This window comes from Camelus ferus, chromosome 11 (genome assembly GCF_009834535.1).
Source record: "Camelus ferus isolate YT-003-E chromosome 11, BCGSAC_Cfer_1.0, whole genome shotgun sequence".
NCBI classification, from domain to species: domain Eukaryota; kingdom Metazoa; phylum Chordata; class Mammalia; order Artiodactyla; family Camelidae; genus Camelus; species Camelus ferus.
The window spans coordinates 52,588,095-52,612,366 of record NC_045706.1 but is presented as its reverse complement, the minus strand read 5'-3'; the positions used below and the strand labels follow the sequence as shown (position 1 = coordinate 52,612,366).

Genomic DNA, 24,272 nt, shown 5'->3' with positions numbered 1-24,272 from the left:
CGAGGTCTCACTTTAAGGATGATGCTTTCAGAAGAGTAGGATAAGATAAATAGATGTACTCACTTCTGAAAGTATTTTATTTGAGAACCCCCCCAAAGCTGGAGTCAAGTGATCGTCCCTGAGGTCTGAAGCACAGCTGCAAGAGGTGAGATTTCCCTGAAGTTTCCCGTGAATATTCATATCCATGTGAGACAACCTCACATTAAAATATATGGGTTTGTTTAACCTACATATACTCCTTTCATACGGGATTACCAGATACACCCTAATATATATAATACAGATAAACAACAAAGACCTACTGTATAGCACAGGGAAATATATTCAGTTTCTTATAATAACTTATAATGGAAAAGAATCTGAAAAAAAAGTTTATGTATATGTATAACTGAATCACTTTGCTGTACACCTGAAACTAACACTGTAAATCAACTACACTTCAATTAAAAAAAAAATAAAGTCATTTTTGAGCTAAACAAGAAAAGAGCTATCAAGCCACAGAAAGACATGGAGGGACCTTAAATGCACATTGCTAAGTGAAAGAAGCCATTCTAAAAAGGCTACAGAATTTCTTATCTCAACTATACAACAATCTGGAAAACAACAGTAAAAAGATCAGTGGTTACTAAGGTTTTGGGGTGGAAGGGAAAACTGAATAGGCAGAAATCAGAATTTGGGGAGCAGTGAAACTATTCTATAATGGTGGTTATTTGATACGCATTTGTCAAAACTCAACATATACAAGATCTTGTAGCTCACAGTGGAAAAAAATGTGACAATGAATATATGTATTTTCATGTATAACTGAAATAATTTTGCTCTACACTGGAAATTGACACAACATTGTAAAAGACTGTAACTCAATAAAAAAAAGTTAAAAAAAAAACTCAACAAACTACACAACACAAAAAGTGACCCTAATGTTGATTATGGATTTTAGTTAATAATTATGTATCAGTGTTGCTTCATCAATTGTAACAAATGTACTACACTAATACAAAATGTATTAGAAGGGGTAGATGGGAACTCTATATTCTGCACAATCTTCCTGTATATCTAAAACTGCTCTAAAGATACATTTTATTTAAATCAAAAAAATATATGTACAGTTACTCCTTAAATCTAAAGTAAAATAGGCATCATGAAAATGCACCATTTTCTCTTACACAGTTCAGGGCACCTGGCCCTGTGCACCAAGATTCAGAAGAATGGTTGGGGGCTATCTCTACAGTAATCTCCAAATCTCAGCTCCCGCCCACATGTGTGATGACCGCACAGTCTATTATCAGGGCACAACTAATGGTCCTCAGTGAGGATGAGGGCGTGCCCGTGGACAGCAACTGGGCTGACCCTCCGTCAGTTTTCCTTAAGGAGCCACAGAGGATGCTGGCTTTCCCACAAAAGCCCTAAGAGCAGCTGAACTCATTTCTCTTCTGTCCATGTGTATTAATTCCTGTTTCTGTAATGAGATACAGAAGAGAAAAAAAGTGGAAGAGGACTGATGTGGAATCAGATTGGGCCTGATGAGTTATGGAGCCTGCCTTCTCATCAGCGATGTAAAACAGCCCGCGCTCTATTTACTGCCGCTGTCAGCAGGATCAATAAATAACATTTTCAGTGACATGAAGAGGGAACGCGTGAGCTCAATGAAATGAAGGGGAGCCGGAGGTGGAAGCAGACACTGCCCTGTTTTTTCTTCCTGCCCTGGCAGGAGTCACCTGTTTGGCTGGGAGAGAGAAGGGGGTACAAATCTGGTCTGGCTTTTAAAAGGGGAGGTGGATGCACCCAGGGAGGAGAAGAGGGCTTCTCTGCTGAGAGGGGAGGCAAAGAAAGGTGCGGTCCATTGTCACCATCACTTCCTTCCTGTATGGGGCCACACCCCTTCTCAGCCAATACACCATCATCAGCTGACCTACGTGGGCAATGCCCCATCTTCTCAGCCACTTCAGAGGGAGATATCTGACTTAGTGTTTCTACTTGAGAAAGCAGCCTGGGCTAAGGTGGAACCCAGAGGAGATGAGTCTGACTGCCAGAGGGCCAAGGGGATGCTGACCATTGAGAAAGGCCCCCATGGTTAGAGGGGTTAGGTCGTGGGATCGCAGAATTCCAGTTCCCTACAGCAAGAGTTTGGAGGTCAAGAATGAACAGAATCACAGAATTTCCACTTTGAAGGAATCTCTGAGGTCATCTGGTCCAGCCACCCACCAAACATCAGAATCATCTCCTCAGCACTTGTGAGGGGCAGACCCAGACTCTGAACACAGGGAGAGCACAGATTCTTTCCATCAGAGGACCCTCCAGGCTGCAGGGGTGAGGGAAGCGCCCAATGCCAGGCAGCAGCCACAGGGAGCTGCAGTCAGCCTGTTCTGTGTGCCAGCCAGCTAATGGGTGGGCAGGCTGCGACACCGGGCACACCCAAGTGGTCCCCGGTGGCCCCTCCTGCCTTGGCTTTGGGGACAGTTCAGAACAAGATGCTCTTCACTGAAAGCACAGGAAAGCAACTCAGTTTCAGTTATGGTGAAAAAGTCACTCTGAGGACTTCATATACATTAATGTTTCTTTTCCTTTAGGCACATGCTTGCTTAGAAGGTTCATTTGGGCTAAAAACCATAAGCAGTTAAGAGTCATTTATAAATCTTGACTATCTCAGACTCTGTGGCATGTCAGAGTTTTGGCAGAAACCAAAACCATCTGTCTGATGAAGCATCGGGGAGAGAGAGGAAGAGAAAGGAGGAAGTCACCAGTGGGGGAGGACAGGCGTGGTGGGCAGAGAGAGGAGAGAGAAGGAAGAAAAGGAGAAATGTGGGAAACAGGAAACAGGAAACAGGAGGGAAAAGAAAGAGAAAAGGAGGCTGAGCTAAAGGAGGGATGAGAAGGAAGAGGCAAGAGAGAGACCCCAGCAAACCCCTGCGCCCTTAACACCGCTCCCAACTTACAAACACTGTTAACTGGGCGGAAAGCAACATCACCAAATGAAGTTCTCCTCCAGACACTGTGTTGCAGAGTTCCAAGAAAGAGAATCAGGAGATGATATACATAGCTCTTCCTCAATTTATGATGGAGTTACGTCCCCATAAATTCATTGAAAGTTGAGACCGTCATAAATTGAAATGTATCTGGTGCCCCTACCCTACCAAGCCTCATAGTTTAGCCCAGTCCGCCTTCAACACGCTCAGAACACTTACACTAGCCCACAGCTGGGCAAAACTGTCTAGCACAAAGCCTGTTTTACAATGAAGTGTTGAGTCTCTCACATAGTTTAGTGAATAGTGTACTGAGAGTGAAAAACGGGACGGCTGGCTGCGTACCGAACGGTTGAAAGTATACTGGTTGTCGGCTGGGGCTGCCTGTGAGCGGTGGCTGCCGCAGCCCAGCATCACAAGAGAGCATCGCTGTGCGTATCACTAGCCCAGGGAAAGACCAAAATGCAAAATTCAACATATAGCTTCTACTGAATTCACATTACCTTCACGTCATTGTAATGTTGAAAAATCCTATGTCGAACCATCGTAAGTCATAGACTGTCTGTGTGTGTATGTATATGTGTGTGTGTGTGTGTATACATATATATATGTATATTCCAGATTCTAATTCCAAGAATCTTTTGGGGAAATCCAACAAAATCCTTCTGGCAACAGGAATACATCAAAAAGTCCTTTTTAATATTCAAAATAATGGGTGCTTACTAGATGCCATGCATTGTTCAACATACTTACCAGCATTAATGCATCAAATCCACATGCCAAGCCTATGAAATTGGGCCATTACCATGCCTGTTTTGCCAGCAAGCATAGAGACTGAGGAACTGTCTACAGCCACACAACCAGGAATGTAGGAGTCAGGATTTGCTGACTCCTACAGGTAGTAGGAGTAGGTAGTCTGGCTACAGAGCTTGGAAATTTGACCACCTTATGATTCTGCCTCCTATTCACTTGCAAATCATTGATTCATTCAATAGATGCTTACTGAGCTCCCCATCAGTCAGTCAGGCTCGGACCCTCCCACAGTAACACTACCTGGGCACAAAGGATACAGGCAACAACAGGCACATTCTCTGCTCTGAAGGACGATGGGTCTGATGGGTAAGACCTCACAATGAATGGTAGGTAACTGCACGGTTATTTGTCTGCGTGCTCTCAAAGGGATAAGCAAGACAGGTGCACACGAGTTTGCATTTCTAATAAGCTCTCACACGTGTCAGTGTTGCTGGTTTGGGGACCATGCTTTGAGGACCACTGGGTTAGAAATAGTCTGTTAAGCAGAGAGAAGAGAAGTTGAGACCTAGACTATGACTGAGAGGTTTCCAGGTGAAGAGTCAGGAAGAGAGAATGTCTACAGACCTGGAGGCAACAGGCAGATAGATGCCACTGGGGGAAATGGAGGTGATGGCTGGAACCTGAAGGGCACAGCTGGTGAGGAAAGGAGGTGATGCTGAAGAGGCAACTAGGAGGCCAGGTGAATGTAACAGAGCTCTTACCCATTCCAGGAGACGGTTCTGTCCCACCAACAGTCCCACTGCCATACCACAAAGAGTTCCTTGTTTCCAGAAGGTGAAGTCTTCTTTTGATATGAAAGGCAAGTCAGATTTTCAATCACTTATCTGTCCATCTTCCCTCTTCTCTTGGGCAATCTGTCCCAGGCTGGAATGACCTCATGTTTCTGCACGAGAAAAAGAAACATGTACAAGTTGAGGATGTGGCTTTGTCTGTGATAAAACCAGCTCTTTATGGTGATCACACACGTGACTGCTTCCACAGATGGTTTTGAGAGGAACTGGAAGGTCCCTCTGGCTGCTTAAGAGAGTCCAAATCTCACTATTGTAGCATTTTTACTCATTTACTGGATCACCATGTGAATCCTATTAACAAGAAAATGTATATGTGGGAAAGGTAATTTATTACTATCAAATGCTCATGAATACAGCCATAGAGAGGGGTTTATCAGGATACCTACTTGTCATCCATGGCCTGGGGTTAAAGGAGCAGAGGCCTCTGACAGGATGGTACAATCCTACTCTCTGAACGACATACCATCCTGGTCTGAAATGGTAGAGTAGCATACATCTTTCAAGAAAGAAAGAAACATTTCTCCAAAGAAGACATACAGGTGGCCAATGAGCACAGGAAAAGATGCTCCACATCATTAATGATTAGAGAAATGCAAAGGATGATTAGAGAAATGCACAGCAAAGGAAACCAGAAGTAAAATGAAACGATGACCTACGGAATGGGAGAAAATTTTTGCAAACGATGAAACCGACAAAGGCTTGATCTCCAGAATATATAAGCAGCTCATACAACTTAATAAGAAAAAAACAAACAACCCAATCCAAAAATGGGCAGGAGACCTAAACAAGCAATTCTCCAAGGAAGACATGCAAATGATCAATAGGCACATGAAAAAATGCTCAATATCACTAATTATAAGAGAAATGCAAACCAAAACTATAGTGAGATATCACCTCACATCAGCCAGAATGGCCATCATTCAAAAGTCCACAAATGACAAATGCTGGAGAGGCTGTGGAGAAAAGGGAACCTTCCTACACTGCTGGTGGGAATGCAGTTTGGTGCAGCCACTGTGGAAAACAGTATGGAAATTCCTCAAAAGACTAGGAATATAGACTTACCATATGACTCAGGAATCCCACTCCTGGGCATATATCCAGAAGGAACCCTACTTCAAAAAGACACCTGCACCCCAATGTTCTATTTACAGTTTACTATTTACAATAGCCAAGACATGGAAACAGCCTAAATGTCCATCAACAGATGACTGGATAAAGAAGAAGTGGTATATTTATACAATGGAATACTATTCAGCCACAAAAACCGACAACATAATGCCATTTGCAGCAACGTGGATGTTCCTGGAGAATGTCATTCTAAGTGAAGTAAGCCAGAAAGAGAAAGAAAAATACCATATGAGATTGCTCATATGTGGAATCTAAAACAAATTTAAAAATGAAAGAACATAAATACAAAACAGAAACAGACTCATAGACATAAGAGTACAAACTTGTCATTGCCAAGGGGGTGAGGGGTGGAAAGGGTCAGACTGGGATTTCAAAATTTGTAGATACTGACAGGCATGTGTAGAATAGATAAACAAGATTATACTGTATAGCACAGGGAAATATATACAAGATCTTGTGGTAGCTCACAGCAAAAAAAAAAATGTGACAATGGATATATGTATGTTCATTAAATTGAAAAATTGTGCTCTATGCTGGAATATGACAACATTGTAAAATGACTATAACTCAATAAAGTGTTCAAAAAGAACCCCAAAAGATACATGCACCCCAGTTTTCATAGCAGCACTATTTACAACAGCCAAGACATGGAAGCAACCTAAATATCCATCAACAGATGAATGGATAAAGAAAACATGGTACACACACACACACACACACACACACACACACACACACACACTGGAATACTACTCAGCCATAAAAAGGAATGAAATAATGCCATTTGCAGCAAATGGATGAACCTAGAGATTATCATACTAAGTGAAGTAATTCAGAGAAAGACAAATATGTGATGTTGCTTATATGTGGAATCTTAAAAAATGATACAAATGAACTTATTTACAAAACATAAAGAGAGTCACAGACATAGAAAACAATCATATGGTTACCTGGGGGAAAGTGGGGAGGGAGGGATAAACTGGGAGTCTGGGATTGGCAGATACAAACTACTCTGTACAGACTAAATAAACAAGGTCCTACTGTATAGCACAGGAAACTATATTCAGTGGCTTGTAGTAACCTGGAATGGTAAAGAATTTATATGTATGTATAACTGAATCACTATGCTGTATACCAGAAACTAATACAACATTGTAGATCAACTGTACTTCAATTTATAAAAAGTTAAAAAAGAAAGTAAAAAAAATTACAAATATGAAAGCAGAAATAAAAGTGGGTTACATTCACTTAAAAAACTGAAATAAAACAAAAACATCAAGAAAAAAATCACTTAAGCTTGTCAACATGAATTACAGTTTGAATGTTCTTTTCTTCTGCCAGTAGGTACACTTCATTGAGAACCTTAAGGCATCTGGTAGTTGTCCTGAGATGACAAAGACGGGGGCGCGGCTTGAGGAGGAGTATACATAAGACGGTCTAAACCTCCCAACCATTGCAACCCCTGCTCATCCAAAAAGTGACTCTTCCTTTTGGGTATGGGGTTAGCAGGATCAATGAACTTTTTTTTTTTTTAACCCTTGTCAGATCTTGATCAGCAGGGCTATTAATGTTTTCTCTCTGTCTCTCAAAACCTGATATATGTCAGGTCCCCAGCTTAACTGCTCATTTGGCCATCATTAGTTCCTGCTTCAGATGACTGCCCCATTTATCTTAGCTTAATACATTACCGTGCCAACATACAATGGCATATAGGTATTCTTTTATGATGTTTGATAGCATATTGAAACATGCTTCAATTTAAGGTGACACACAAATGTAACTTTCTTCATCCTTTAATTTGACTCAGTGGTAACATAAGATGGGCATAACAGACAATGTACAGTCTATTAGCAATTTTACAGAAAGTCACTGTTAGAGTCTGTCATCTCAGTATTTATCTCCAACATAACTGAGTTGCATATGATCTAGTTGAACATTTCATACGTGCCTGTATTTTGCTTCTTGACAACCTGTGTCGAAAGCACATCCAGCAGGGCATATGAAATATGCATGCATCCTCCCATGAAAATATTTACAAATACATGATGTTAATAGTAAAAAACTTATCAAGGATGACACAACTGATTCTGCTCCAATATGCATAGTTAGTGTTGAATTTTCAAGCTCATTAAAGGAAAGCGTGAAGAAGACACTTTAAGAACCAGGGGCACTGCATCAGCTTTTGTGTTTCTGAAGCCCTTTCTGGGGGAAGACATGGGGAGAGTTTTCAGTCAGCCACCAGACCATTGCAAAAAACAAAACATTCATTGTCTTTTTTTGTGATTGGGGTGGGAACCTTTTTTCCTAGTTATTGTTTTAGAAAATGATAAAAAAAGAACCTTGGAGAAAATCCAAATTTGTCTATAAGCACTACTAATTGTTACTTGCAGCCAAATGCAATGTGCAATTGCACAAGGTTTGTTAAGGAGTCAAAGAAGTAATCTGTATAAAGCACTCATTGCAAAAATCTGCAGTGTTGAATCTAAGACACTTTGATGCTCTTGTTTTTACTAGAAAATGTTAAAGGAGTGTGTTCTTCCAACTGTGTCACAAGTGCCACCTGGCTGACAACACACACACACTGAGACTGATTATAAAGTGTGCCTGAGTTCAGGAATGTGAGGATGGGCAAATCGTGTATCTTGGAATCCATGAAATAAAATACTAATAATAGGTACCATTTATAGAGCAATTCTTACTCATAGGTAGGTGCTCAAAGTGTTGTTTTCTGTCTTTCTATTCTTATCCCTTTTTCTAACACAAGGATATGTCTGTGAAGGAGGAAGCTGCCTCCTTCAATAATACGTAAACAATAATAATTTCCAGGTGCACTCAGGAGGTGGCCACAATGAACAGTGCCTTCTCACTACGAGGAAAACCTAAACATGAATTTTGGGAAAATAATGAGTTTTGCAGCAAAACCATCTTTTACAGGGGGACCTGACAAGGCTGCTCCCTAATTCCAGTCGGCCCTCCAGAGTAGGTCTGATTAATGGGCTGGAATTAGCACTATTGGGACAGACCAGTTCATTGAAAAATTCAGAGTCTCCTATCAATGTCACCCTCCACTCAGGCCTGGTGGGGAGGCAGCCTCCACCATCGGCGTTTCCATGACGATGCAGTACATTTAGTCAGCAGCACCTCCTGAGTAAACAGTAATCCTTCAGAAAAACAAGAAGGTCATTACAGCAACTTGTCAAATCAATGCACAGGGTGTCGAGGCCGATTAAGGCATCTTCTCTCGCAGCTGACACAGTGTCAATAGTACTGGGCCACTGCTGCTCAGGCAGATGATTGAAGTGAAGTGCCCATCAGTCAGGGCGTTGAGGTGGACTAACGATTCCCCACGCTGCCTATTAGAGCTACATGACAACTCAATCCTGCTCGCCGGCGGAGAGAGAGGGAGAGAAGGGGGAAAAATAGTGACCTTGTTGCTTTGTTTGAAGCTGAATTAAATTGACAAGAGCAGCTAATCTTTACCTAGGGCGATTAACAGAATTAAGGACCACAACAAAGGCACCAAAGGTTTTAACATCTATGCAAAGGCTCAGGGATGTTTATGATGTACGAAGCTCTCCTTGGGTATTCAGGTGCGATCCAGATATGTATTCTGGGCCAAGGCTTCTCCAAATGAAGCGTGGGTAATCCCATTAACACCCTGCCAAAGTAACGTGTAAGGACACCAGGCATTCACTGAATATGCCCCTTTCTCCATCAGCCGGGAAGCCTGCTTTCCCAGTGGCGCTGGCTGATTATTTTAGACTTATGAATCTGGGCTGAGGAAAGCCATAAATATACAGAGTTTTTAATATATTTCCCTGGAGAAACATTTTGCCTTATTTTAAATCTTCTAAGCCCATGATTCCACAGCATTTTTTCCCAAACCATCCAAAGGTTCAGCAAAATAAGAGAAGGGCCTCACGGAATAAATCAGAGAACAGAACTCCTGGGGAAGGAAATAAGCAGTCTGAGAGATTCTTGGATAGAAATTATTTCTTTTTCACTTACTAGGACATTCTATTCTTGATGCAATTAAAGCTGTGGGATCTAGTGTGAACAAATTAGAACGAATTAGTACAGTGATATCAAGGATGAAAATTTTACTTTTATATATAAAATTACACTTAACATTTACTAGAGATACTCTTCAATGGCCAAAAACAAGGGTCATCATTTTGGTTTTTTTTTCTGTGAAGGGCCCGATAGTAAATATTTCAGGCTTCATGGTCCTTAGTATCTCTGTTTCAACTACTGAACTCTACTATTGTAGCTAAATAGATAAAAAAAAAGAATCACAGACAATATGCAGATAGAAAGAATTACAGACAGTGAATGAGCAGGAGTGGTTGTGCCTAAGAGAATCTTTATATGCAGTAACAGGAGCTGGACTCGGCTGGCCTGCTGGCTGCGGCAGTTTGCAGACTGTAAGGTTGCAGCATTTCCATTTACCAGCTAATATTCGTAGAATGCTTTCTATTTGTCAGGCACAGAACTTGCTGTTAGATAAAAAGATGGAACAGACAGACTCCCTGAATTTGAAGAACATGTAGTGTACCAGAGAAGACAGCTAACTGCGTGCATGAAAACAATACAATACATTAGTTGCTGTAGCTAAAAAACTGAAATGAAAGTGGTAACTTTTTCCTAGGGCAAAAGAGAGCAGAGAAATGACAGAAAACAGGAGACAAGAGGGCCGTACATTCAAGAAACTCTAGATAGGTAAGGTGGGTAAGGGTATTACAGATTCAGTATGGCCAGAGTTTACAGCGTGAGAGAGAGAAAGGCTGGGGAATCCAGGAAACAGACAAGACAGGTAAAAGATTGAGATGGGGAAGGAAAAGGGAAGAAGACTTTGGGGGACAAAACAGTTACAGAAAAGACTAGAAAGGTACCTGGGAACAAGATGAAGGGATCTCTGTGGCAAGCTGAGGAATTCAGATCTATTCACCTATAGGCAATCAGGAACAATGAATGACTTCAAGCAAGGGAATAATATAATCAGATGGCTGTGTGGACACAAGGAAGACCAGGCAGAGACTATTATAATAATTCCAGGCAAAAGTAATAAAACCCTGGATTAAGGTTGGTCGAGGAATAGAAGGAAAAAGACGTGAGAAACGTTTTAGAAACAGAATCTATCAAGTGTCTGCTCTTAGGGATAGGGCAAATATGGCTGAAGAGTTACACCAGCATCTGTTCCAAGGTTTTAGGGAAGTGTCGGACTGCAGTCATGTGTCCATGGCCTCTATTATATTAAAGAAGGCTCTGTAATCTGTTGAGAACAAAGGGGCAGAAGTGGAATGCTGGACTCAGGGAAAGAGGTAGAGGGAATGGACAGGAATAAGAGAACTAAGAGCACTGAAGATGTTCCTGAAACAATACTCTTCCAGCAGAGGGCAGCTATTCAGAAGTAGAGTAGCTGAGTGGGTCTGTATCTGGTGCTGGCACTGAGAGGGAGAATGCAGCAATGAGACCAGGAAGAGAAGAACTGAGGGAGTTGAGGAGAAGAAGACATGTTTACATGGACGGTTGTCATTAGTAAGTCATGATTATTGTTTATGATCTTGGAGCCTCACGTCCACAAAGCATAGCCACAGAGATGACTTACCCAGGTAGAGTGGAAGCGACTATCTTTGGAGTAGTGTTGGTTAAGGAACTATGGAGTTTGAGTCTGGGGATGTGGGACTGCCTAGCAGGGTAAGTAACCTGAACTGCAGGCTGGTCAGACTTGAATTTTGGGCTTGCTAGCTGTGCAACTTCGGGCAAGGCATCCAACCCACAGGGGCCTCAACTTCACCTATGAAGTGAGGATAATGACCCTTGTAAATTCCATGAAAGAGGGAGTGGCCAGCAATGTCAAAGTCTTCAGAAAAGGTCCAGTCAGATAAGAAATAAAGAGAAGCCTTTGGGTTAGTAAATCAGGTGATTATTGGTAATAAGTTTCAATAGAGTGGTGAGGGGAGGAGCCACATTCCGATGGGCTGCAAAAGGAAAGTCATAAAGCAGAGACTCTTAAGAAGTTCGGTGAAGAAAAAGATATTTTATGGTAAATTTAGGAAAAGTCATGGTCTATGGAATACTTACAGGATTTTTGTGATGATTAAATTAAATAAAGAATACAAAGCATTTAGCCTAGTGGACACACACAGTAGCTAGCTATCACCATCATTACCACAGCTATTAATATACCATAGTATTGTGGATGATAATCACCGATTTAGGGAAATAGGACTATTCATATGCTTTCTGGGTCTGGTGATTGTGTTGACTCAATAAAAATTTTATGACATGTGACCTGAAGTGATGAAAAATATTTATTTGAAGTCAGGGCATTATAACAGACATGATGGATAAGGTGGATTTACAGGTAACCAGTTTTTAGACAATATTCTATTTTGTTGTCATGCGTGTTGCTAAATTGGGGTTCCATGACAAGTCTATTTATAACTACTTTTAAAACTTGGGGCCATTCTAAACTTGTTTGATGAAATCTGCCTTCATATTTGCATCATGTTTCTATGCAACTTATCAGTTTATATTACTGACCTACTCAATCATATACAATAAAATGCTGCCAGGAATGGGGAGCATAAGAGTGAGAGTGAGAGAAGCAACCCCCTCCCCCTGCAAAAAGTCTGAATAAGAGAAAGCGTCAGAGAAAATCAGAAACAATAGCTCTCATTACTGGTCCTGAGCCCTGCTGGGCATGTCTATGCCCTATAACTAGGTATTGCATTTTAGTATCCAGAAAAAGAAACTGCTGCCGCAGATGTTCTTCTGTATGGAAGGGCTGGATTCTAGAGAAGATCTGAAATTTATGACAGGGGTCTGGTACACTTAGCAAATAAGGAGGAACATCCTACAATCTACTTTAGGGACAATTACGCCTAGTTATTTCTACAAATAAGAGCCGAACCAACCACCAAAACAATGAAGGCTTCACAGTCTAGGAAGAAAGGCTTTATGGAGCACTTGGTTTCAAATAACAGTTCAGTAAGCCAGACCTTTATCTGAGGCCCTCAGAGCACTGGGAAGTAGAATTATTACAGTGACTTTTAGTTGGCAAGACTGGCTCCAGTGGATGGAAGTTGAAGGGAGGGAGATGTCAGGTTAATATAAAAAAGACTATGTACAACCACAGATACCAAAAAAAAAAAAGTGTGTGTGTGTATGTGTGTACACACACACACACACACACACATACATACATATATATATATAAATATATAAATAAAATATATAGGCTGCTTAGGAAATAGTAATTTTTTGTTTGCTGTTGTAGACCTACAAGATAAGATGAATAACCAATTGCTGGAGATCTTGTGGAGGGGTTTAAGTATCCAGTGGGAAATCAGACTCTCAAGTGCCCTTCTGACAGATACTACTTTTGATGTTTGGAAAATATTGGGGCCACAATTAATACGCATATGCTAGAATGAACTTAACTCTTGGAGTAAGCCAAGGTTGGGTTGGTCAAAGTTCTTTCTGGCTAGATAGGCAGCAGAACATTATAACACTGGGGAAAAAAATGTAAAGAGAACATTTTTGGGGAAGAGGGGCTTCCATTTATACCTACTGAAACCTATCATATTAGAGAATGTAGTATAGATGTTTAAAAGTTTATCTCATTTAATTTTCACTAGAGAACCATGAGGTAGGTACTATAATCTCTTTGTTGGATGAAGATACAGAAGGGTTAGAGTAGTTAAATAAGTCACATACGATCACACAGCTAGAAACCAGCACTTAAAACCACATGTATCTTCTCCTGTTGTTTGGCTCTTACTTCTACACTCACTGTCCTCGGTTTTTGTCACTGACTAGCTGCCTGATTTGGGGTATACTACTCATATAGCCTCATTTAAAAAAATCTTTGATTATAAGATTGGAGTGTTGTTTTACAATGACACATTGAGAACTTCTGGGGAGTTCAAAATAATAGCAGTTACCTCGGTCTACACTTTCCATATATTCTGTGCAAGTAAGAGAGAACAATAAGAACAAATACAACTACACAGAACCCACGATCTCAGCATAACTACTACACAGAGAATTACCAAACTTCAAAATAACTAAAGAAATAAAAATTACCAAATCCCAATGTTCTGTCACTCATGCTCCTACCAAAAGCTGTTTAAGATGAACAAGTCTGCAAAAAACTACAAGAAAACGAGAAGATGGAAGCCAAAGGTGGACAAGTTTCTCTCAAACCACAGCCAGAAAGAGAAAGTTCACTTTAGGTGTGAAAATACTGAAAAAGTCTATCGACAAACCTGATTATTTATGACAAGAAAGGTGCTTAAAAGTATACATGATTTGAAATGGAAGTTTTTGGAAGGCATAGCTTCAGGGAGAGGAACAGGCAAAAAGAAAGGGAGAGGATCCGCTTTACAATTAAATGGTAAAAGAGAAAAGAAACAAACTCGAAATTTTTAGGGTTCTGCAAGAGAGGCAGCAAAAGTCCACAAAAAATAGAGGACATGGAACATCTTCCTTAGATCTCTCTCTGTCTCTTTCTGTCTCTCTTTCTCTCTCTCACACTCACTCACACACACACACACACACACTCCACTAAAGAACTGCCCTTCAGAAAAGGGCAGCATTGAATTAGAAACATAAATATCATCAAATCTTTTAAAAATCAATGGGAAACAATTAAAGAGTCTGTTCAAAAGTATTTAAAAAATCAGAAGACAAGAGTCAACACATTTTAGTTGATGTAAATTCTCCCTCAGAAAATAATCATGAAGTAGAAGTAACTTGCAAGACAACACTACAAAGTTAATTAGGCACACACAAGCACACATTTGGAAATATAAAAAATCACCTTGAATAAGGAATTCAAAAAGCAAAACCAAATATATATATTTATTTCTTGATAAATCAATCAATCAATCAATCAATCAAGAAATAAAGATAGGTCATGAACCTAAGAAAGAAAAGGATAAAGACAATCCAAGTTATTTCAGAAATTAAGACTGAATTGCAAGATTCTCAGGGGAAAATAGATTCAAATGAAAATTTAATAGATAGTACTGAATAAAGATAGGAAATAGCCAAGATAATGGAAATGAGGTTAAAGCAAGAAGGAACAAAGTCAGAGAAAAACTGTTAGTAATAGGAAACAGGCAAAGAAGAAATAACATAAATATAACTGGAGGCCCAGAACAAGAAAACTAAAATAATTGAATGTATCTAATATTTAAAGCTTTAATTCAGTATCCAGAAACAAAAGAAAACTTAAATCTATATATTGAAAGAGCCTATAAAATTATTGGGAAATTCACCCAGGATGATCAACCCTAAGGTAATAATATAGAATAGAACTATTATACTTCTAAAATAAAGGAAACATCCTTAAGACTTCAAGAATACACAAACATCACTGCCCAAGGCAATCTACAGATTCAATGCACTCCTTATCAAATTACCCAGGACATATTTCACAGAACTAGAACAAATCATAATAAAATTCATATGGAACCATCAAAGACCTAGAATCGCCAAAGCATTACTGAAGAGAAAGAAAGAGGCTGGAGGAATAACTCTCCCAGACTTCAGACAATACTATAGAGCTACAGTCATCAAGACAGCATGGTATTGGTACCAAAACAGACATATAGACCAATGGAACAGAATAGAGAGCCCAGAAATGAACCCACAAACTTCTGGTCAACTCATCTTCGACAAAGGAGGCAAGAATATACAATGGAATAAAGACAGTCTCTTCAGCAAATGGTGTTGGGAAAACTGGACAGCAGCATGTAAAACAATGAAGCTAGAACACTCCCTTACACCATATACAAAAATCAACTCAAAATGGATTAAAGACTTAAACATAAGACAAGATACAATAAACCTCCTAGAGGAAAACATAGGCAAAACATTATCTGACATACATTTAAAAAATTTTCTCCTAGAAGAAATAAAAGCAAGAATAAACAAATGGGACCTAATGAAACTTACAAGCTTCTGCACAGCAAAGGAAACCAGAAGTAAAACAAGAAGAAAACCTACGGAATGGGAGAAAATTTTTGCAAGTGAAACCGACAAAGGCTTGATCTCCAGAATATATAAGCAGCTCGTACGACTCAATAAGAAAAAAATAAACAACCCAATCCAAAAATGGGCAGGAGACCTAAACAAGCAATTCTCCAAGGAAGACATACAAATGATCAAAAAGCACATGAAAAAATGCTCAATATCACTAATTATCAGAGAAATGCAAATCAAAACTACAATGAGGTATCACCTCACACCAGTCAGAATGGCCGTCATTCAAAAATCCACAAATGACAAATGCTGGAGAGGCTGTGGAGAAAGGGGAACCCTCCTACACTGCTGGTGGGAATGCAGTTTGGTGCAGCCACTATGGAAAACAGTGTGGAGATTCCTCAAAAGACTAGGAATAGACTTACCATATGACCCAGGAATCCCACTCCTGGGCTTGTATTCAGAAGGAACCCTACTTCAGGATGACACCTGCACCCCAATGTTCATACCAGCACTATTTACAATAGCCAAAACATGGAAACAGCCGTAAATGTCCATCAACAGGTGACTGGATAAAGAAGAAGTGGTATATTTATACAATGGAATACTATCCAGCCATAAAAACCGACAACATAATGCCATTTGCAGCAACATGGGTGCTCCTGGAGAATGTCATTCTAAGTGAAGTAAGCCAGAAAGAGAAAGAAAAATACCATATGAGATTGCTCATATGTGAAATCTAAAAAACAAAAACAAAAACAAACAAACAAACAAAAACAAAGCGTAAATACAGGACAGAAATAGACTCACAGACAGAGAATACAGACTTGTGGTTACCAGGGGGGTGGAGGGTGGGAAGGGATAGACTGGGATTTCAATATTGTAGAACAGATAAACAAGATTACGCTGTATAGCACAGGGAAATATACACAAAATGTTATGATAACTCAGAGAGAAAAAAATGTGACAATGAGTGTGTATATGTCCATGAATGACTGAAAAATTGTGCTGAACACTGGAATTTGACACAACATTGTAAAATGATTATAAATCAATAAAAAATGTTAAAAAAATACACAAACATACATACACTGCTGATAATAGAGAATATACCTTCTTCTAAACTACTTGTGTGTCATCACAAAATTGCTCTCATACTAAGTTAGAAGGAAATTAGTAATAAGTTTCATAAATTCAAAATACAAATAATACTGTCTGATCACTATGCAAAACAAATGAACACTTAGATATCAAAGAAAATAAAACAATCCAAGATGCCCTTCTACCTGTAATTGAAAACCACTTAATGCAAAGGTAAGATACACATTGAAAACATAGAATTTTAAAAAATTATTGATAATGAAAACACTAATTGTCAGAATCTAGGGATACGTTAAAATGAATGATTGCCAGAAACTGCATAACCATAAATATTCATGGCTTTACACTGATATATACTTACATACTGATACTTGTATACATGTGTATATATATAGAGAGAGATATATATTTATATGCTGATATAAAAGAATGAAGGAGACAGCTGTTCCTTACAGCATAATTCCAATTAATGCATGTAGAAGAAATTATGGCAAAAGAAAAATCATCATTTGAGAAACATCACAGCAAAAACTGTTTCAGGCAAGAATCATTAGTGGAAGCTAAAATCAATAGGTGGAAGTATGATGAGAAACAAGATATTTATATGGTCTCAAAATACCTCTACACAATATACTTAACGACAAATGGAAAAGTAATAAGCACAGTGAAGACATCCAGTATATATCCCCTTAACAAAGTAATGTTAACACTATCAGTAATGGCGTAAATCAACAGATGCTTCCTGATATGTACTTAGAGAAGGACTCAATAGCAAATTTTCAGTATTTTTGCTAAAAATGTAAATCAGAGTGTAATCATGTAGAGACATCAGACAAACTCAAATTGAGGATCAGTCTACAAAATAAATGGTCAGTGCTCTTCAAAAGTGCTGGGGTGATGAGAAACAAAGCAGGACTGAGGAAATATCCCAGAATTGGGGAGATACTAAGACATAATAACTAAATGCAGTGTTGTATCTTGTATTGAAACCTGGACTGAAAGAAGGGGTATTTGTGGGAAATTGGGGTTATTCAAATAAGGTCTGTGGATTAGATACTAGTAGTGTATCTAGAATATCGTATCAATCCTGCTAAGATATTGCCCTTGGGGATTCTGGGTGAAGGATATTTGAAAAGTCTTTTTGCACCTTTTATGTAAGCCTGAAATTAATTTAAAATGACAAGTTGTTTAAAATTTTTAAGTTAAAAAAAAAAAGTGACATAAAACAACAGCCTGCTGCCCCTGGTCACACTTCTTGTCAATGGACTTTCCAAGGCACAGAACCATTTAACCATTTCTTTCCTGTTCAAAACCTTCTGAGCCTCTGGCCTTCCTTACCTGGTCCCTGCTGGCCTCATTAGACTCAGTTCTTGTTCCCCACAACACCTACCCTAGACTCCCACCATCCTGAGCTGTTTGATCACATCATGCTCCCTCAAGGCTGAAGGTGTCAGGGGCCTCGTTCTCCGAGCCCCAAGCACCAGTGCTGGACCTAGTGTATCAAACACACAGAGCACGTGTTGTTGAACCCTCCCTCTTCTGAATGATGAAACTGTCTTCAGTGGAAATCACATAATAATTAATAATAATCATTATTTTCCTAATGTATTCATTACCTAAGCACAAATAATTGACAATTTTGAAAGAAGCATCAATGCCAGTTTAAAAGGTATTTACACAATCTGAAAAATATTTCCTGTATGAATTAAAATCTCTCCTTACCTGTAACAGAACTATTGCAACTTGTCATTAATACCATTTCCCTATTTTTAATTTTAAATCAAGTAAGTGGTCACTGAGCATGAAGTAACTCTAGTCCTGTTATCTTCCTAATCATTGTATTCTCAGTGCTTATTTTGAATCTACTGTTTAATTTCTGAATCTATTGTTGGAATATGTAGCACTGCAGAGGCTGGAGACATAGTCCACATCAGAAGGGAGCTCCTCTGTACCATTATGGCTTACTCTGCAAACGAATGAATGTAGTCAGGTCTGTGTTGGGGGATAGAAGTAGTTGTCTGAATTAGCTTCCACATAGAGTAGAATGTGTCTTAAAGGACAGGTAACAAGAAAGGGCTGATTTCCTGTTTATGCATGTATTACACTCGACAGTAGCACCAGCAATTATTTAGAATGTAGACCAAGAAATGAGTTTTGGAAGGAGAATTTTATTGCTGACACTGTTTAGAATTTATTACCACGTGGTGATATTTAAATAGAAGTCTAACTTTTCGTTGCTACTCTTACTATTTTTATTTTCTCCACAACATATCCCCTCACTGCCTGTTCCTGGCCGCTCCTCCCACCACCCCACCTATGGAACGCCACCGCAGAGCACCGTGTGTTTCCTTCTCTCATTGTGTCTGTCGCCCTGCTTTGTAATAGTTTCCTGACAGAGCTATATTATATAGGATATAATGAGCTATTTGGAGGCAAAGGGCTTGCTTTATCCATCTCTATATCCCCAATATCTGATGCATAATAGATTGTTATTTTTTTTTAATTTTGTTCAAAATAGATTCTTAATAACTCTCTGCTGGGAGCAATGATTCAATGAATACATGCATACAAGAAGTGGGCCAGGATCTCTACACATATACCCCTGGCAAAGGTAAAAAAACCTCCAACTTCAACACTGCCCAAAGTCTTAGGACTTTCCAACTGGAGTCTTTGTGGAAAGCCAGGTTTTCTTAACCTTACAGAAAATCCTGCTGGAGTGTAAGGTGATGAAAAACTCAAAACTGGTGTCAGACAGTGATGGGTTTATGTCCCACCTCTGCCACTGAATGGCAACATGTGAAAAGTTTGTGAAGTTGCTTGCCCTCACTAAGTCTCAATTTCCTCCTCAGTAACAGTGGTCACAAGTCCTAGACGACAGGGTTCTTCCCTGTATTTAAATGAAAGATCTTTGTTGTCATGTCCCTGGCACGGAGTCTGAACATAGCAGGGGCTTAGTAAAAGATGGTTGCCATCCAAGTCCCCCTCTCTCCCCCTGCAAATTGATGCTTAAAAACACTCCAAATTCAGCTCCAGTACATTTTTAAAGCCCAAAAGTCATCATCTATGTGCCATGACATACCCTTAAGATAACAAACATATATTATAGTTTGGAGATGTGGTCGTTGTAAACAATTTTCATCAATTATATGAAGATTCAGTCCCGGAACTCTTAGGCTCCCCTGATGCTGTCAGGACCATCCAGGGTGCCCTGTGAGTGGCTGTCAGAGGAACTGGAGAGTCATGTCCTAAACCCTGCTGGAGGTCTGCATAGTACCAGTCAAGGGCCAAGGAACCCCAAAGCCAGAATTAGCCAGCATCATGTTCTCTCCTCTCAACAGATACTTAATTGGTGTCTGTTAATCAACCTGGCCAGCTTCCAATAATCACAACTTTTTTTCCAACTTGACAGGACATGCTTAGAGGAAGAGAAAAAGGGAGCACACAGGGGGATAGGTATAGCAATGGACAGATAATCAACATTTTAAATTGCATTTCAGATTTGAGCTTAAGCTTCTCATTGAAGGTTCTATATTGGATCTATCATTAGCAGAATAATTCTGCTCCCTTTTTCTCATTATTTTAAATTGGCCAGCAAACAAAAGTGTGATGTCTGAGCACATACGTTTCTGGGGAAATTAAACTGAAATGATGGAAGTGATAGTTTAATCCAGTGCTAATTATCAGAACGTTCTGCAATACTGAAAATACTCTATTCTGTACCAGGCAATGTGGTAGCTATTAGCCACATGTGATTACTGGGCACTTGAAGTGCGGGTAGTGCCAGTGAGGAACTGAATTTTTTTAAAATACTGATTTCTTTAATTTTAATTAATTTAAATATAAATAGCCACATATGGCTATTGACTACTGAAATGGGCAGTGGAGATAGGAGACCACAATAAAATAAGACCATGGAATGTCATCATGCTCTCAGAGTACTGGTGCTGGGGCTCACTGCTATAGAGGCTGCCTGCCTCCATGCTACAGACTCCCGCGTGCTTCTGTCCAGCTTATGCTCCTCCAAGATATCTTCAAATTGTGTCCACTGACTTCTCACTATTGTTTACTGATGTCTGCTTTATAGCTGCCCTCTGCCTAGTTTTCTAAGACTTCTGTAGGTGGTTTCTCCCACTGTTTGCTGCCCTGCACACATTTCCCCTTAGGTAATAGCTTCCCAGTTTTCTTTGGAGAACTGTCTCTTCTCTTTCCCTGCGCATGATTCAAGTGGTGCAGGCACAGCTGACTCCATCCTGGGGCTCTAGGAATGCGCACTGCAAGCAGGCCAAGTGAAGCACTGTGTCCCTCTGGCCTCATAACTGGTGCAGAGACTGACACGTGGCCCAAGTCTGTCCAATGAGACATTCATGGAATCATTTCCTGGGAGTCATTATGAAAGTGACCCTCTTTCCATTGGGATTGCTAAATTAATGGAATGGAAATATGGAGTGCTGGTGGCCATTTACCGTCATGAGAGATGAGTTTAATACAGAAGAGGATGTAATTAAAATTGGAGGACATTCCTGACGCTGCTACCTTTGAACGGCTGGATCCCAGTACGCCTGAAGATATATACACTAATAAATTCTTCTCATTTCTCTCTCCCTCCCTTCCTTCCTGTCTCCCTCCTGTCTTCCATTCTTCCTCCCTTTCTTTCTCCTTTTCCTTTTCCTCTCCTCCCAGCCCCCCTCTTCTTCCCTCTCTCTTTTTCCTTTTATTTTTGCTTATACAATTTTGAGTTGGGGTTCCAGAAATTTCAAATATACATGTCTGTGACTAAAATATAACTTCTGCAATACACTTCCTATAAGTCAGCCCCTCCCCTCATCTATATTTTCCATCTTACTGTAAATGTACCCTCTGTTGGAATCCAGCACATTTCCCTACTCCTCTTCACTGTGTCTTTGCTTTTGGTGTCTGTTCCATGCCCAGTATAACATAGTTTCTTTTCTTCCTCTTTTCAAGTAAACTTCTGGGTTCATAACCCAGGTCAAAGCCCCCCTCCCTCTGACACTCAAGCTCACCTCCTCTCCCCTCTCTCTCCTCCAAGCTCCTGCACAGCACATCAATCACATTCACTCTCTTGTGCTCTCTCTACTCTTATTGGTTTGTCTTTATGCACTACCAAAACTTTGAGCCTCCCTGAGGGCAGATACCACAATGAATCCATTTTTATCTCTTGCATATAACCTTTCTCAGGACCCAGCAGTGTGTGCACGTGTGTATGAAGGCAGATCAAGTTGTGAGAGTAGCCAAGAAAACCGCCGAAACTCACTGAAAATGTATATGAACCATGTTTTGTGTACTTGTACATTTTTTGTGGAAATTCCATTAACACTCTCAATCTAGGGCACCGTTCTTTGTTCAGAATTGGCTTATGTCTTTATCCAGGTGTAAAGTTGTAAAAAATGGAAAGGATTAATCACAGCTGAGATCCAGGGAGTCAACCATCAAAGGCTGAGGCAACAAAAGTTTAGCAGAACCTACAGTCCATTGGTCTCCTAATGATCCTATCATCCAACCAGAATGTGTTTACAAAAAGACCACTCAGTGTCCCCAAATAAAGGCAATGGGGGACATAAGACAAAGTAAAAACACTGTCTCTGTGCCCAGAGCATCCCAACCTCCTTAGGTGGAGAATTAACATTTCTGAGATAACTGAACAAGACATGGCCATATATGATGAACTCTATAGGGGTAGATCAGTGGTGTAGAATTTAAGAGATGTGGATGATCACTGAGGTTTGTAGGAATTACTGAAATTGTCTTAGAGAAGGCAGGACTTAGGCTAGGTTTTGAAGAACAGGTAAGAGTCAAATGAACAGACAGGAGGTTTAACTGAGCATGGAAGAGACAATTTAAAGAAATAAAATGTTGTTGGCTTTTAAATGTAATAAGGGGGTCTCAGAGGTCTGCTTTTTTATGGTTCTGATTGAGAATCCCTTTTAAATGTCTTAAGCAATCAGAGGCAGGGCCTCCCGGGTTGGATGTACAGATTGTGCGTGCACATCCAAGAGGGCCCCGCTCACAGGGTAAGCAGCATAGATGTGCTGCATTACAGTGCTTCCCTGCAGATGGCAGTAAAGTAACCTGAGCTCACAAAATTACTGTGCTAATGAGAGCTGAAAGTAGAGTTCTTAACGGAGGAATGCCTTTTTCTTATTCTTACAAAGTCACCCTATGGGAGACTGGAAGCTTGAGATTGATTCCAAGATAGGGAGGACATGACCTTCATAATTGGCAGCCATGAATTCTCTTGTCTCTGAATTCACCAAGTCTCAGGAGAGTGTCTGGGAGAAAGGAATCACATCAACTCTCGTACTGCTTTAGTTCACGACAGGGTTTTACGTGGTCTCTCTTAAGAGACCAGGTCACAAAATGATCAGACAAAGTCAAAGCAAAGCAAAAGTTTGGATTAGATGGGTAGTATATGGAATAAGCACTACAGATTTTTCTGTGAAGAGAATGTCTCACTCATTGGTGGAGGAACAAATGACATGGACCTTGAATGAACAGTAACATGTTCATCCTAATTTATATGTGAGAAGAAAATTTCTAATAGAAGAGAAGGTACAGACGAAGGAAAACTAATCCATAGAGACAGAAATGGAGTCTGGGAAGTCTCAGTAGTATTTCTTTTCTCCTGTCTCACCTAAGGGGGGAAGAAGCTGAGAAGCTCTTCTGAAGATCAGAGTTCAGGTCACAGTTTCACTAAAGCAATGAGAAATAATTACAGAACTATAGAATGCTACCACTGCCCCCACATTTCCCACCACACCTAAAAAAACTCCTGTATAATAACAGTACTTTACAAGTAAAAGAACTTCAAGGTGTAGAGACTATTTAAGAAGTCTCTAGGGAAACTCAGAGAGAATAGAGGCAAAAACAAGAATAACAGAGGAAATTTTAGCCTCTGATACCTACAGCTATAGCAAACAGCAAATGCAGCTGAAATTCTAGTCAAATAAACATAGAAACTCACAACAAAGGCCTATTTACCTCAGTTTCTTGAACCCAATATATCACATCTAATTTTAAGCAAAAAATTACACAGCATGCTAAGAGGCAAAAACACAGTTTTAAGAGACAAAGCAAGTACTAGAACCAGACTCAGCTATGAGAGAGATTTAGAATTATCAGACCAGGAATTTAAAATACCTTTGATTAACATACTCAGATTCTAATGGAACAGGCAGACTACAGAGCAGATGGGTAATATAAACAGAAAGATGGAAACCCTAAGAAAGAATCAAAAGGAAATGTAAAAATTCATAAACACTGTAACAAAAATTAAGAATGTCTCTGAAGGGCTCATCTATAGACTGGGCATATCTGAGAAAAGAATTAGTAAACCTGAAGATAAATCTATAGAAATTTCCCAAAATGAAAGTTAAAGAGAAAATGAAGGAAAATGAAAAGGAACACACTATACAAGAATTGTAGGATGATTACAAAAGATTTAACATGTGCTTATTGGGAATACCAG

At 39.7% G+C, this 24,272-nt stretch overlaps 1 protein-coding gene across 1 annotated transcript in view; it reads right to left on the bottom strand.

Moving 5' to 3' along the window:
• Window positions 1–24,272, bottom strand: part of LRMDA (leucine rich melanocyte differentiation associated) — a 1,095,017-nt gene that overhangs the window by 5,605 nt on the left and 1,065,140 nt on the right. Inside the window, exon 8 of the transcript XR_004324173.1 lies at window positions 4,478–4,659. The gene's annotated coding sequence lies outside the window, so the exon portion shown is untranslated. The remainder of the gene's footprint in view (window positions 1–4,477; window positions 4,660–24,272) is intronic.